Here is a 15,606-nt window from a genome sequence, read left to right as displayed (position 1 = left end):
TCGTACCACTCTTGTGATTACCAACCATGCATTTATTTATCAATAAAGTTATTGATTTGTTTTTAACCAAGATTCCTCTTAATTTCTGTCGGCCAGTTGCAGAATCCGACGGCTGGAAAAGAGCAAGTGGACATTTAACTAATTAACCGCGCAATTAGCAGATCGTTTGGCACGATATATTGCCCTTGTAATTCATGCTGCCGCTTAATCACCGACATTGCTTTTATGCGCGGTATAATTAATTTTCATTTTATATTTATTCGAGGTGATAAAATATGAATTTCATAATTAATGATAGTTAGCGGTTGATGGCAGATTAATGATGACCGAGGCGAAAAAATGTTGATGACTTTCCATCGCTCGGCCTGCATCGCAGGAGCACTGAAGATGAGCACGGCAGCGGCTCGATCCAAAGGAGATTGACGCATGTAGCTGCACATACAGGAGCTCGCTACTGGCGGTAATCTGCAATTTTAATTACAGCGAGTTCATCAAAGCTTGGCAAGCTCGCAAAGGGATTTAACAAGCGATTAACAAGGCCGACGGATCGCAGGTGGGATACTGCGCTCTAGATCGAATACATCCATGTCCACTCTCTCTCTCTCTCTCCTCCTCCCGGTTTATTGCCGACGAGCTCCATAGCGGAATACACACTCGATGTACACATAGCTATTGTACGGCGCTCGGAGATAATGTCAGGGGCACTTATTGGCTTCCGACACTCGTGGACTTTAAGCACGCGATATCCGTTTGATCTGCGTTTGCCTATGACTCGTCATTCATATCGTTAAGCACGCTTGTAGTCTCGTTTTTGTCATCGTCCTCTGTAGGTGTTACTTTGATAATTAAGCTGAATCGGCTCGTCATCGATATCTCGCTCAAACGAGGCTTATCTGCCCCGTTTCATTTTCAAACGCTTTCAAGGGCTAATGGTTCAGATATATCAACGGAGGGGACGAAGAGTTATCGCCGCTTTCTCACACGGACTTGGTTCTGATTTATGAGGATGCGCGACACTCGCTTTTCACGCTCGGCAAAATTCACTTGGCAAGTGCAATCCCCTCGGTCTCTCGCTGTGCACTACGTGAAAAGGAATACAGGTCGTTCGGGGGTTTATTTTCGGCGATGCCTCCTCAAGTGCGCGTGAGTTTGTGTGCATGTGCTCGATTAATTGAAAAACAAATTAAGGTCGATTAAATTATCGTCGACTCCATTAGTAAGGGATTCGTGTGCTTTGTACTTCCCCTCTCTTTATATATGATCTTTACTTATTCATTCACTGTGCAGCAAATTAAAACACTTTAGAAATTATCATTCGAAACTGGTGCAAACAGTATGATCGATATTCGATACTTTCCATTTAATTATTCATTAAAATTTTCGTGGCAGAATATGGGAAATCATTATCATCACGGAGAGAAAAAACATTGCTCATACTTCTATATCGATTCAAAATACTGTATTCAAATCGCGTTACCCTTTATACATCGACGCCAGCATTGTCCGAATACTTGACCTGCTGCTTCAAAAGCCGTATATTGCACGCTGACGCGCGGCGGTTCTAATATCAGAGGAGGGTATAGTAAATTATGCGCGCCGAACTTTTGTACGTACAAGACTATCAACTGATCCGGTAAAAATCCCACACGATCGAACGAAAGAATAGTCTTTGCGAGTCAAGTTAACGTAGCTCACTATCACAGACTCGCGCGCCCGCATACACACTACGGGTATGTGAGCGTATATATCTTCTTTTTGCCAAACAACTTTTAGTCTTATCGAGTATTTGTCCAGAAAAAAAGGCTCGGGTATAGAGATGCTGTAATCCATATCGATAATTTGATTTTCACCGCAGTCTTTGAATTCGGTTGAATCTCTAAAAATATTGTCATATTAATTTAAATTAGATTAATATGATATTAAATAAAGTCATTAATCGTCATCGCAAAATGAAAGATAAACTGGTAAGTATTCGATCGACCGGTTCGTGTAACAAGTTTTGTCACCATTTGGCGTTTCTTTTAAAAACTAACGCGTTTGAAAATCACTCGACGGAGTTTTATTTAATGATCCAATTCTTGAAATCCCTCAAGTTTACTCGTTTCCTATGAAAGCCTATCGCTATAGGCAAGCGTACAGATTTATTAAAGCTTCTACAAACATTTGATGATTATAACGAGCTATATTTCAAAGAATATATAAAATCATGCGAGACACATAATTATTCCGAACGCTTAATGACTTGAAGGAAAAAGATGTACAGTTCAAAGTCGTTCGTGAGACATAGAAGCAACTATTTTCACGTTAGGAAAACTCGCAGCTTAAACTACCGTAAAAGCGGGTCAATAGCTATAGGAGAATTTACTCAGTGCTTGCAAACCCGAGAGTCTTAGAGAGTAAGAACAATAAACTTGGACTAGCCGTCGATGTACTAAGCTCATTATCTTTAGCTCGATGCGTTCACTGCTACGACTATCTGAACATTGTTCATCAACTTTTATTAGCAATAATTTTGATTCGTCGTAAAATTGTTCGTCCCGTCACCCATTAGATTTCTCTTGTTATCAAAATTTCATCGATGAGCTCATGTCTTAATGATATCGCGCTGTATTAATGTACTTTAACCTGCATGATTCCTGAATTATTCATAAAGCGAGTGCATGTAACTTCATCACAGAGAGAGAGAGAGAGAGAGAGAGAGAGAGAGAGAGAGAGAGAAAGAGAGAGAGAGAGAGAGAGAGAGAGAGAGAGAGAGAAAGAGAGAGAGAGAGAGAGAGAGAGAGAGAGAGAGAGAGAGAGAGAGAGAGAGAGTAAAGTGCTAAGCGCGAAATAATTGATGATTGCTTTTACCTCCGGGAGATCCCTTTCATTCTCTCTCTCTCCCTCACGGTATGGACCTCGCTGATATCGAATATACATAATACAGGGAAAAACGAGCTTTCGGTAGTATAGACCAGCATAAGTTGGCAAATGGTAACTCATTAATACATCATATGATCAGGCGCACGGGATTACATACGTCTTACAAAGACAATCGAGTGGTTACAGATTTATTGCTCTCTTGACAGGCTCACGGTAGCAGAAGCAGTTGTAGGGTAACTCTCGTGGGTCGTAATTAAACTTGTCGTTCGGCACACGAGTGCTCACAGCATAGATTTAACGTATTCGCTCTGGTTTTCCAAAGGCTACGCGCGCAAAGTCACATCCAACAGCTCTCAAGCACACATCGACTGAATAGAGGGTTGATCCAAAACTTGTCAGGCACGAAATAACAGCTACTATTTTACAACGGCCAACTAGCATAAAAGTAGCGCGCAAAAAATCCGTACCTGATGCTCGGAGCAACTAAGTTGCAGCGGCGAGAAATAGTGCGGAAGACGACAGCAGAGCAACGCACTCGGCTGTTTTTATATTTATCAAGTGGCCGAGATACTCGCGTACAGCTTCATCATCGGTCGAGGCATATCCGCGTGGTCCGTGCGGATAACGAGTAGCATCACTCACACGGGGAGCTTAAGGCCTCGTTAGGGAGCCAGCGCTGAACCATGCATCCTAGCAAATCGGCCGGATCGGCTGCTCTGTCTCTCCGTTACCCGTTAATCTTGCCTTTAATTTATGTATTTCAGAAGCGAGCGCCCGCTCGCTCCCCCTCCACCCTCGCCGGCCGGTTCCTTTTTCTCTCGCGATCTACCTGCTATCGACACTTTGATGCTTGAGCGATGGCGGTAATGTCGATCATATTTATCGCAACAAAGAGAACAATTTTGCAAGCTGCCAGCTTCGTTTCTTGCTTGCCCGGATCGATAATTCAGATAACGGCTATTGTTTGCGCATAGTCGAGATGATTAATTAATCTGCTCGGCAAAACTTGTACAGTTACGTAGCCGAGGAAATTTCATTTCCCAGTCGCTGAGCAGATCAAATATTTTACGCTCGACTGATCTCATTTTTACAATCTGACGCTATATACGCGCAGGTATCGTGTGATATTGCTAGTGCGCAATCACGATTTTGCGATGCCATTTCCTATTTGCCGTTGACTTTACGAGGGGAAAAACTTTGATAGGCCCAATCGATAGAAGGCAGAAAAAAAGGAAACTACAACTATATGAGCCCCGGGGCATGCAAAATTCAGGATTATTGCGCTTGAGCACGTCCAAGATACGCGCGGCAGATCTCGGGTTATTGGTATTTATGATTCGAAGCGCGCGCGCGCTTTCACGGAAACTTGTTGAGCCGTGAGCTCTGCCGTTCGCGCTCTCTCGTCGATCGACTAGTGCGCGCGCGGACGTGTGTGCCGATCGCGTCGGCCGCCGAGTTTGGCGTCGACGGATGACCTAATTAATGCGGAGTTTCGCGTGCTTGCACGCTCTCGTAAACTCTACCGAATGCAAATTTGGCAGGTTTTGTTTTTTTTTTCTATCGTTTTGTTTCGAGCGTAAAGCGACTGCCGCTACACGGAATCGCAATTAAAATTTCAACGGTATTTAGCTGTAAATGAACGAAGTAGAAATAATCGAGTTTAGTCGGACGTGGCGCGTCCGAATTTCACGCTCGATAACCAAGAGCTAGCGGGAAAGCGTTTTATTCCCTTTTTCTGCTCCTTCATTTCAAGCAACGTCCTTCGAATTACGCGTCAGAGGTATAATAAGATTCGTTATAACGTTTCATCAGACGGAGCCACACGCGCACTCGGAATTTCACCGCCACTCCAACGCGAACAAAAGCGTCGCGAGCGCGCTCGCAAGAGACGGAAACGCCCGCACGTGTCGTTTATTTCCCGCGAATATAGCGCGCGCGGCATCGTATAATTGGAAGAAGTTGAATGAGTCCTCCCACGCGTGGTTCGCCGTGGCAAAAGAAAAGTCACACGCGCGTACTTTGCCACGGCTCAAGTGGCCCTTTTCCTTTGTTGAGCGCGCAAAAGAGGTGATATCGCCGCTGCGCTTCGGTCGTGTGCGATTGCTCGCATGAAATATTATTCTTCCCTATTGTCAGCCCATGTTCGCGTTCTAGTTGCGTAAATTCTTTATTCATTTTCAGAAATGCCATTTGAAAGAACAGCGTTGAAAAAGTTGAAAAAAAACTAGCGAATTTAATTAAACGAAAGCAGTTCTTGCATAATAAACTGCCTTGTGAACTCTGTGGCAAACTTAATTAGCGAGAATAGAAAATAATACGGCAACAAGCAAGTTCAAAAGAGTTCTAACAATTATATTTATGCCCGAAGGTACGAGGCAATGAAGAAAGGCGAATATTTGTTCTTTCTGTATCCAGCTCAGTTATGAATTGGCGATGACTGAAAAACAAGCATACAGAGTGGACTCCTTGCCCGCGGGCAGCCCTCGTGGTATGAGCTAATCGTCGTATGTCAAGTATAAAGCAGGCGAAGCTGAGCGCACTCCTCTCGACGCCGTCTTTAATTTCCTCCGCGCTCTCGCGGAAATACATCCGGCTGCGAATAAACGTCACATCGCTAACGTTCGCGCGCTGCCCAGCCTCGTCGCCCCCTCGAAATTTACGACTTTTTCGATTCGTCGACATATAAATCGCGCTCCTATCTGCTACTTCGTAATGCTATTTCGATTTTCCCCTCTATTTTTCACACACCCTGCTCACTCGACTACGAATGAAAGAAGAAACGTGCGGTTTGAATGTCTCGCGACTATTGAATTGGTGAGCGGTAAGAGTTTTTTGTTTCAATTTCAAATGAAGACGAAGAATAGCCGCGACTGTTTACTTTTTCAGCGCTTCCGTCGTGACAATGGTCCTGGATTATCGAAAACAAAACAAAGGGTTTGGTATTCCAGGCAGATGCACGTGTAGTCGCACCGCCGCGATTGTATCATGCATTATTTCGCGACGACAATGTGTGACCTACTATCTTGCTTCTTTTATGCTTGAAGCTTCGCTGTTTTTTTAGCAAGATGTAGATATACCATTTATAGCTGAATTAGAGCGAGAGAGCGATTCCGAAGCTCACCTTTTGTATTTTACAATTTCATTTCATCTCGAATGGCAAAATTAATTGTGTTCGTTTGGAATTAATTCGTTAATAAGATATTCACGGCAGCTTTTTTTTTTATTTTGTTTAACGTCGCTCTATATATGCTCCATCAGTGTTAATCAGCGACGAAGGCTTGCAACGTGTTTGAGAACAAAGCACATGAAAACTTTTTTCAGTGGTGCTTGTATCAATCAGCAGGGACTGGGAATCGAACCCGGGCCTACCGGGTGCGAGTCTGTCGCCCTACTGATCGAGCCATTGTAGACCTCTTACGGCAGCTAAAAATAAAATAAGAATACTTTAAATATTTTAACAGAGCAGGAGAAGAATAACGTTAAAAGTAATAAAAAAAGGTAAGTCGAAGTTAAATTAATATCATCCAGTATGAGTATGTGAGAATTTATCGATACATTATATTATTCATAAGTTTTTATTTCATGAATATTTTATTGGAGCGTCGCTGAACTTATTTGCAGGTATAAAATTTAAAAAAAACATCGGTTTGCCTCCATAGGATGTCAAATTATTTTAAATTACGAAAAAATAACACCGATAATTAATTCGAAGCTCAATAATCGTCTAATAATAATTTAAACGACAATATATCCTGTATTGTTCTACATAACTCTTATATACTTGAGATAGCGTTGTAAACAAAATCGAACGTAAGCAATGTACCAAGAGATCACGTTATTATTGGACAAACACAAAGATTTGGCGCCAAAGCTCGAAGAAACCGTCAAGAAACTAGTTGCGCGGTCTGATGCACTATATTCCTTTGGTAAAACAACAAGCAAGGCAACACGTGTCCGGTAAAAAGTCATCGCGCCAAAGCAATAAGTTGGCTTTGGAAAAATGTACGATGCCGCGGGGATGTAACTCGGATGAGTGCGCGCGAGGTATTAAAACTTTTTCATCCTCTAATGTATGGCCTCCATAATTTCATTCCGCTGTTCGCTTAGCTCGTCCTTCTCTCTTAGCCTCTCTTTCTTCGCTTTCGAGCTCTGGCGCGTTATGTTCCCGCGGGCTTTGCTCGCGAGCAAGAGACAGTGACGTATCGCACGAGAGAGCAAATAACTTTTTTTTTCTTTCATTATTTATTTCTTTCGCTTCGCTCTTTTTTTTTTCACGCCCGCCTTTTGCGCTCTTTCTGATTTCTCGCTTCCTGCTTTCGCTGCGCACTGCATTCTCACTTCGAGAGTGCGCCGCTCTCTCGGCGAAATGTCATTTCTTACGCGCTTTGTCATGGAAATGGCAATTCTCATTGTAATTTCTTACTCGAAGACGAAAAAAGTCTGCTCTATGCAAAGGATATTTTTCAAACTTCCATTTTTACTTTTTCCATTTTTCCATTACACGCGGGAGAGCAAAATAATTTGTGCTTCTAACGAATGGACAAAGCGTCGAAATCACTTAATAAGTGCTTAGTTCCATTCAATTAACCCGTCGTTTTTCAATCATTAAATAGATAAATAATTATTTATATAGTCAAAAGTCATTCTCGTGAATGAAAAGTCTTCATTCCGAGAGAGAGAGAGAGAGAGAGAGAGATTGACATTCTTGAACGAGGGTCGAGAGCTGAAGTTTCCTTTTCGAGCCGTATGACTGTTTACGAGGCAGAGTTCCGTAGCACCTGGGGCTTATGATTCGCAGGCGGGTGGCTACGTTATTGCGAGCTTTCGCAAGCTCGCACAGCAGGGAGAGGAGGTAAATTAACATTGCAGGCTGTTGTCTTGGCTATAGCACTGACCTCGTAACGGCAACTGCGCGCGAGCGCCTGAGCGCCTTGATTAAGAGACAATGCTCAGGCGCTTTTTCAAATTTACTTAATGCGGTTAGCGCGCTCGAATAATTACTCTTTTGATTTTATGCTCTCGCTCTTCGGACAATGAGCTTTGTTGCAAAATTTTATCGCCACAGCTGCTGCGAGTGATTAAGTGAGGCTGCTTCTGCTGCTACTGCTACGAGCGGATAAGTTGCTCGTTTAGTTTTCAGTAACGAGCTGCTTTGTCGACCGACCGAGCGCTAATAAAACAACATGGCAGCCGAGCAGACGACTATTGTAATTTATCCAAATGTTTTTGGACTGTTTGCCGAGCCTCTTTCGCTACCGACGATACACGTTTCAATTTGTCATTCCCGAATAAATACGTTTGGTATTAATGCACGTTATTAATTAAAAGCATTTAACTATACTTTATGCAATAAACAAGGTTTCATTCTGTTGAAACTCATGTCTAAAAGTCATTTATGATCTATATACTGGTATTACAATAAAGGAATACAACCAATTGTAATGTTTTCAATGTCTCTAAAATATATATATAGATACAAGCGTGAGTGCAGTCATTCTTTGTCGGCGAACAAAGCGATCCGCACTTTTCTCGTAACGAATGAACTCAACTACGCAGCACTGCCTTCATACTCGTACAGGACGAGACTTTAGTGGCGCTAAGCGAGAATAACGTATGGTGGGCAGCTTCAGAATTTATACGCGCAGTTTATTACTAAACAATGTCGGTATAGCTAACAAGCTAATCGCTCGGATTTACGAGTTGCTGCATGAATTAATTGAACACCTGGTCGGCATAACGCTCTCTTACCTTTTCGCACTTGGTTGCAACTCGTAAATAAACTCCTCTCGTTAGCAAACTTGTAAAACATATCTCGACTCGAGCGATCAAATCTTTCCCGTTAAGATACGTATCACAGTTTTGCTACTCACCCTTGATACATTTAACTTACAACTTGTTTAGTATTTTGCTAGCACAGTGGAGCAACGGTGACGCTATAAGTCACTTGGTAGTTCTCGAATGCAACGAAAACAGGTGAAAAATCGCGAAACATCTCTTTTTAAGCGCTGCGCGCGTTACCTCAACTGAAAATCATGAATGTCGAAGGCGTCGCGCCAATAAAAGTAAAGGAACTCGTCGTGTAAAGTATACGTCTTTTCCCCCGAGTTAGGCTCGTGTGTTTTTACCCCACGGCGCTTGAAAGTACGCAGGTCTACGTGACGCGACTTGGCGATAACCCCGACGCGTGCTTCAAATACATTTCTCTACTATACGCGATATTACACACATACACACACACACACACACACACACACACACACACACACGCACACACGCGCACACACACATATCCTTTTCGCCGCTCCGTTACTGCTGTCTCGGCATTGTATATTTGCATAATTGATACAACTACTTGTGGCTGTGCCTAGACTCTGATTCGATTGCTATATGCAAATTTGGCACACTGACAAATAATGTCTTATAAATACGGACGTCGAGTTAGTCGTTTGCATATTGGGTGAGCTGTAAGTAAAGTCCACATGAATATAATTCCTACGGGGGACGTCAAAGTTCTGACGCTTCTTGGTACAATTTCTTATCGCAAAATAAAGTTCGAACGCACGAAAAGACACAGAATAAAAGTGAAACAAGTTGGGTTCTTTTCTAATGCGACTAAATGAGTTCAGCAAGTGAGGCATGTATAAAATATAAAATAAATGTACATATTCGTTATAGCTTGGTTGCATTGATGGAACTAGTACAGCTTTTAGCTTGATGCTTTTAAGGAATAAGCTTTATTGAATGAGTCATCCAAACGTGAAAAAAAAATGTTTTCAATGAAAACTAGCTCTTTGAAAGACTTTTCAGAATTGCTACAAATGATTTCTGGGCGTATGTTTTATTAGACAATAATGGGAAACTATTTTACATACTTTTTTTATTTTCATTCAATTCGCACATATAATTTTAATTCTCCCAATACTGAACGAACAACGAATTTTTAAAAGTATTAATCTCCGTAAATATTTGAAAAGTTGGTGAATCCGATTAGTCATGAATTTTCTAGCTATAGATCACCTCCAGCCATAAAGCATGTAACGCAACAGAAAGCTTGTCGAAACGCACGCGAGAAAAAGGAAGCTCGACTAGACTACATAGGTAGGCTGCTGTAGAAGCGTGGCTGCTTCGACAAAGCACGCAAAACTTGTTTGACTTACAAACAAGATTTTATCGCGTTCCCTCGACGAAAGTTCGCTAAGCCAATTGCGGTCGTGGATAAATGAGAACTTTCTTTTTTTTTTTTTTTTTTTTTTTTCGGTTGCCTGACTGCTCGTTTACTCGTATCACTGCGGTGTGCAAGTGCTATATTCATTACACATGAAATCACTGAAAAGCCTTTGATAAAGCGTTATGAATCGATCGTTTCAATCTCAAATTGAGGGAAAAACAACGGACACGGTCAAGAATCACGAAATCAGCGATCCTATATGTGGTCGTGTGGTCTCGCACATTCTAGTTTATCGTAGTGCGAGGTACAAAATAGTGCGGTTTTGCATGCGGATATGCTTGCGTACCGTATAAAGTCAGCCGTCTAGTGATAATTATATGCATCGGGGGTATCACTACCACTCGATTCCGAGCCCTATAGCTACACGTCGGGCATCCTGATTAACGGTCTTCTTTATTCCCCGCCGGTATATTGGCGCACATTGCAATTCATGGCTTTTCAGCGTGCATTCCTTTTGAAGGGAAATCATCAAATATTCACTGATCGCACATACAGGAACACTAAAGTGCCGCTCGAATTGATTTTCCGGGGGATTTGGAGAGAACCCAAGTAATTAGCTGTACGGTCATCATGGAATATGTTCGATCTTCAAATGAATTACTGACCATCGTCCGTGTAGAGTATTGAAGTACATTGTTGCAGGTAACCGGCGAGCTGAATATTTAACGTTCTGAAAAATACGTAGGTCAACAAGCGAACTGACAATAAATTGATCCATTCGTGAAATTCGAAAAGTTACACGCGAAGCATCGAGGATGAACAAATAAAATAAAGCGCCGTTGTATATCGCGATCGCGAGCATTAAACAAACTCGTCAACAAGTGAAAACTATTGTGTGTATACTGTAGCTGCAGAGAAAAAAAACGATTGCATATGTCGAAACAAGCAAAAATATTTGTGTAAACGCGAGTCTAAAATGGGCGTGCATTATACAGTCAGTAAGAGAAGAACAACGAAGTATGAGCGTGTGCACGTGAGAGAACAAGAGAGAGAGAGAGAAAGAGAGAGAGAGAGAGTCGCGACACGCGCATATAATCATTTGCTCACGTATGGGCTGGGCGAAAGGCAATTTAACGCGTTCGCGCGAGCGAGGAGCGGCTTTGCCGTTTGTAGTCTTAATTCGTTTTCGTGAAAAGTGGCCGCCTCAGCACTACACGTCCTGTCACGTAACATTTCAACGGCTGCTATTATTCTCGCGCACGCGCGCGCACGTGCGTGAACCTAACGTGGCACATACGAGACTCGTACATTTTACCTACGGATCATGATTTGATGCATGTTTTTTTATTTATGAAAATGCTCGCTGCTCTCAAGCGAATAATCTCTGAGAAAATGCGAAACAAGTGATTTTTTCTACTTAAAAAAATGTTGTTATTTACAATTGTGCGACTATTCAGGATAGATGCAAACAAAACAAACTACAGCACAAAAATCTAACAGCAACTCTAATCCGAGCGTTTCGTCCGAAATTAATTTCTATTTTATAATTTTTTATGATTTTAAACTAAATTTCTTCTATCGTCAGAGATAAAATTAGTTCAATGCAAAATATACTTTCAAGAATCTTTATTGTAATTTAAAAGAATTCATATTTTTACGGTCTCGAATCATTAAAATCTATTTAGAGCTAATTAAAATATCAATGAGTGTTATAGATCACAACGTGAACTCGTGTTTATCAATGATCTAAATATCAACGAGTAATTAAATATTTCTCACTCGAGCTCGTCTGTGACGTCTTTCCTTCTTTGTTATCGCACTTTGTTTCTTATTCTTGCTGTAAACTTTTAAGTTGTCAAATTTGAATTTATAGTCGGACGATCAACTGTCACTGTAGTGACGCCTGAAGGTTTGAAATAGTAGTAGATTACGTATCCAGGCCGGGAAAATATAGGTAAGTTCATAGCACGTCAGAATTGACAACTGAGGTGAAACGAAGCTGCTCACGTGCTATAGATTTGCCAATTTGCCGGCCGGGATACATATAAGGCACTATTGTATCGTTGATTAAAGTCAGTGTGTCTTTTTCAGTTCTTTAAGTTCAACTAAATGATTTATTGGTTTGCCTTCAATTCACCTATACAATTGAACTTATTTCACAGTACGTTGATTCAGAATCGTCGCACGCGTTCGTATGTGTGTTGTTAACAAATGCGACTAGTAATCATAACCCATATAGATCGCTTTATTCTCAATTAACAATCCATTGATTATCTGAGCTCTGTATTTATACATACCGTTATTTCCATATAAACGAATACTAGGGATGAAGTAAACCGTAATTATAAATTCTTAGAAAAAGAAAAGAGACTCTTTCAAAATGAAAAGCTTGCCATTTATATTTCCATCCAACCTGACCTACATACCGCTTTGTAATTAAAATACACAGGGTTGACGGAAGCCACCTAATGACGCCTCGACGGTAGTGTACGAGTATGTTGAATGAAAAACGGCATGTCTCGATGATCGGGAAATGAAACGACGCCCCGCCACCTTTATGAGAGATACATTACGTCACAAAGTCTTAAATTTTCGTATAGCTTTTATAGCTATATATATTTAATTTTTCTGGACGCTTTCACATTTGTAATTTTTTTAACATATTTTATATCGTAGTTTCTGCCACATTTAAAAGATCAAGGTAAAAATAAATAAAAAACGCGTTTTTTTCGTAAAATAAAATATTGAAAAAATAAAACTGAATGATGAAGTTTACAAAATCTTTAATTCTGACAATTCTCTATTGCGGTTTAGCGTTTTATATACTTTGATAAAGCAATATAACAAAAAATATAGTTTTACAAATAACCTGTTGCAAATAAGCTGTTTTATAATTAATATATCGCCGTTTTGACTTTAAAAAATAAAATAAAATAAATAACAAAAGCATACATAAATAGCTAAATCTGCCGCAAGGGATACTTTTCAGAAGTGATAGAGCGCAATTTCCGAAAAATGTTAACGTTGATTTGATATCCAAGTAGTTTTATCGATTTATCTTATCAGATTTATTCAAACACTTTAGAATCGAAATGATTTTGTAAAATACATCTGCAAAGTGATTGTCAAGAGCTGCTGTAATCTAATTTCAAACTCGACGTAGATTATTCCATAGCAATTTCGTCAAAATTTCCCTCAACATAAATTTATTCAAACTTAAATGATTTATTGAGTTTCATGCGAGGATTACACATCACTTATACTCATTATAAATAGATAACAACTTAACGTGAATAGCATACTCTCAAGTGGCATTAGCAAGTTGTAAGCGTTGCTTGCACAATTAGCCTGGGGCTTGTCAAGCTGCGTATTCAAGACAATACGAGATTTCTACAAGTTGTCTCGTTATTTTTACTCATCATATTCAGAGATAAATGTACGTACGAAAGGTATGGATACAATTTAATTATCCTGTACTAATTGTCGACAATTTATCGCTGGTAAAAGTACAGAATAGTGGCAGTTATAAATGAACCTATAGATTTATAGATTAAAGACAGGTCGGCGTAGTCTTCATCAATTATAAATAAATATTTAGTTCACATTCATATGTCAAATTCTCTCGAAGCTATTAAACTACTATAAAAACACCATTTATAAATGAATGAAGTCAATAGTTTGAATGTTTTCTACGTGATAAAACACAGCTACGATACAGGCATTCAAACTTACTTCGGAGTTTCTTAGAAAATTTAGATTTAACAGAAAATAGCTGCCACTCAAGCGTTAACGTGATAGAAAGCAAGCACCCGTGTAAAAGCTATTCTCGCTTTGATCTTTCTTTGCAGGACATCCGAGAATTCCTTTCACAGATTTTATGACTTCTTATTATGAATCAGTGCTCGAGAGCAGCTCTCCTTTTGAACCTACCTCGCTTGACCTGCAGTTTTATTTGTATCTCGAGGACTGTTATTTTTTAACAAAAAATAAGGCCATTCTAAGCGAATTAATCTTAGTAAACGATGTGCTGATTTTATTAACGCTTAGATCTCGATGCAAAATTCACTTGAATTACATAAAATGATACTTATAGATCTTAGACTATATATTTCGTTCTATATAATCTGTTATAATTATCCTTAGAATAATTCTATACTTAGATCATCAAAATTTTACATATTGTGATAAATTCTCAAACGATGTTATACATCAATCACTTTGTCTATCATCAGGTGACTTTCGCTTCGATTAAAATTAATACATAATGATGACTTAATTATCTTTGATTATATTCTATCCGTTGAATTGGGTCTAATTACACATTGATTAACATCAATTTCACATGTATTAGCGCAAGCGATATCCGTGCCAATGACTCGAAAATCGCACAAGAGATTACAGCATTCCTCCCACATGCAACGAAAATGAAACTTTAATGGTAGCCTACGAAAGGTTCTTCTCATTTGCGAGTTTCGATGGCTGTCGTGGCATGTCTAATCTAATTGGAAGGTACATATGCCAATTGGCTGTCAAAGTGCCGGAGGGCAAATTGCATTGCATTAAGCCACGTGCATACGTATATGGGGGGCAAACAACCGCCACCGCGGATCGATACGATCGCCCCTCCTTGCCTCTTCGTTACCGACGCTTTTAAGCGCTGAATATGTGCTCCTATCGCACGCGTTTTTCATTACGATGCTACCCCTCAACCATTTCCATTGGAAACCCACCTGTGGCGACTTCCTTTTTATCGCTTGCAAAACATCAATTTTTGGAAATACCAAAATTGTATCTGCGCACTTTCGTTCTCTCCTTTCAAATTTTAATTGTGACAGAAAGACTATCGGTTGATGCATTGCGTTTGTACATGAATGTATTTTATGTAAGTAATCGGCTTTGTCGTAAAATCAAACTCTATATACAGTACTTGTGAACATTCATTCTGTTTCATATTATTCAATAATATATACACAGGAATCGAAAGGGAGTATTATATCTATATATATCATAGTTTTACAATTGCACGACTCGTGTTTCTAATACGAGCCGGTATGAAAGCTATTCCAGTACAGTAACATGATTTTCAACTATGTTAGCTATTTGGCCGAATTACATGATGTGCGTGGTATGTGTGTGGTGTGTGTGTGTGTGTGTGTGTGTGTGTGGAGAATTCCACTTAAAGACGTTTTGTTCGCCATACATAATTCTTCTTCAAGCTTACTGAAAAAAGCACTGCATGAAAAAAAGATGCAATTTTCAACGTACGTATATTGATCCGTAGAAATGGAATTTGGTATCAAGTTAACGCTACCATGTTTGGTTTTTTATTACAAACTTGAGAAAGCTATGGAAAATTGTGTAGTTTTTATATGACTTCTTAGGACAAAACAAGGACATTAGAAGGAAGAGAAGTACAATTTTGTTTGATGTTTGTAGTTGGAAAAACGTTCAATCAAGAGCTTTCAGTCAGTTTGAAAATGTAACGAGCCAGTGCTTGACCAATGCAGTTATTTTTCTAGGATTAGTTGTATATACATAGCGATGAAATTCAAGGGATTGCTTTACGCGCACGCAAG

The sequence above is a fragment of the Phymastichus coffea genome, unplaced genomic scaffold (assembly GCF_024137745.1).
Source record: "Phymastichus coffea isolate CEN01 unplaced genomic scaffold, Cenicafe_Pcof_1.1 PCOF00043, whole genome shotgun sequence".
Taxonomy (NCBI): Eukaryota; Metazoa; Arthropoda; class Insecta; order Hymenoptera; family Eulophidae; genus Phymastichus; species Phymastichus coffea.
This window is presented reverse-complemented; position numbering follows the sequence as displayed.